Source organism: Lagenorhynchus albirostris, chromosome 12 (assembly GCF_949774975.1).
Source record: "Lagenorhynchus albirostris chromosome 12, mLagAlb1.1, whole genome shotgun sequence".
NCBI classification, from domain to species: Eukaryota; Metazoa; Chordata; class Mammalia; order Artiodactyla; family Delphinidae; genus Lagenorhynchus; species Lagenorhynchus albirostris.
Genome location: NC_083106.1, coordinates 4,329,254 through 4,331,008, shown reverse-complemented (window position 1 = coordinate 4,331,008; position 1,755 = coordinate 4,329,254). Strand labels below are relative to the sequence as shown.

At 39.5% G+C, this 1,755-nt stretch overlaps 1 non-coding gene across 1 annotated transcript; it reads left to right on the top strand.

The window, feature by feature from the left end:
* Positions 1–242: 242 nt before the first annotated feature.
* LOC132530942 (U6 spliceosomal RNA) lies at positions 243–349 on the top strand. The gene has a single exon (XR_009543949.1). It is a non-coding gene; the product is annotated as a U6 spliceosomal RNA (small nuclear RNA).
* Positions 350–1,755: the final 1,406 nt, after the last annotated feature.

Below are 1,755 nucleotides of genomic sequence, written 5' to 3'. Positions count from 1 at the left end.
TTATGCTTCCATTTACATGAAAGTCTAAAACAAGCAGTCTCAGCTCAGTGGTTTCTTGGTAGCAAGGATGAGAGGATTGATCTCAGAGGGGCATGAGGGGACTTTTGGGGTGATGGAAATGTTCTATATCTTGACTGTGATGGTAGTCGCACAAAAGTCATAGAACTCTACATTTTGAATAGGTACATTTTATTGTATGTAAATTATGCCTAAATATAATTTATTTAAAAAATACAAAAATAGTGCTCGCTTCGGCAGCACATATACTAAAATTGGAACGATACAGAGAAGATTAGCATGGCCCTTGCGCAAGGATGACACACAAATTCGTGAAGCGTTCCATATTTTTTGAGAGTCCGCCTGCTGATGCAGGGGACATGGGTTCGTGCCCCGGTCCGGGAAGATCCCACATGCCGCGGAGCGGCTGGGCCCGTGAGCCAGTGCGTTCGGAGCCTGTTGCTCCGCAACGGGAGAGGCCACAACAGTGAGAGGCCCGCGTACCCCCCCCCAAAAAAATACAAAAATAAAAAAGGTGATAATGTGTTCTTCTCTACCAGGTTTGTTTAAGTATTTGCAGTGTTTATTATCTCTTGTCTTATGTAGAAAATAAGATTCATTGTATTCTGCTTTGTGGAACAAATAATGTGTGTTGAAATTACCCAAGTCTTAAAAAGCAAAGCCATTTATAGTTTCACATTGAGGAGTTTTAGACCATTTCATTCTTTTTAGCATTTTTGGCTGTGCATTTAATATTTACTTTGTCAGTTTTCCCTGTGCCCCTCAAAAGTCATATATTGAATTTCAGGATGTGACTGTTTTGGAGATAGTCGTTAAAGAGGTAATAATTTAAAATGAGATCACTAGGATGGGCTCTAATTCAATATGGCTGGTGTCTTCACAAGAAAAGGAAATTTGAACACAGACACTTATAGATGGAAAATGATGTGAAAACTCAGGCAGAAGATAGCCGTCTACAAGACAAGGAGAGAGGCCTTAGAAGGAACCAACTCCTCTGACACCTTGATCTTGAAATTCTAGTCTCCAGAACTGTAAGAAAATAAGTATCTCTTGTTTAAACTCTGCAGTCTGTGATACTTTGTTATGGTAGACTTTACAAACACAACCTATCCCTATAGTTAAATTCAGTAAAAATAGAAACATCATTGAATAAGTAGAACTATATTGTGTTTTCCCATTAATTTGATGCTTTAGTTTATCCCCAATGACTCTGAAGGAGGAGGAATGCACACTGAGAAACACATATATGCTCAGTTTTACAAATCAATGAACCTAGCTTCATCTCCAGTTACTATTTTCAGTGTCACTGTTCACGCCAAGTTATGACTAATTTGAAGTGTGTCTCTCTCTAAGAATATCCAAGCCTTTTGAGTGAAGAAATCTGCAACCTCTCTATTCAACATTCTCAGAACTTCTTTGTCTCTAGTCTAGTAATTGACACACCTGGATCAATAACAGAACGGTATTTACTGCCCCTTTAAAATTAAGAGACCATTCTTGGCCAGTGTCTAGTAGTGATGATCTGTCCCTGACTGTGGAAGGTGAGGGCTTATCACGGACTCAGCCTACTATGGAGTGTAAACTCAGTTTCACTGCCTTCTCCAGTTTGAGAACAGATCATCAGCTTTTGTTGGAAAACAAACCATCCTAAAACTTAGTGGTTTAAGCAGGTAAACATTTATTTAGCTTATAGTTCTGGGTTGGACTCCGTTGAGTGGTCCTTCCAGCCTGGGCTAA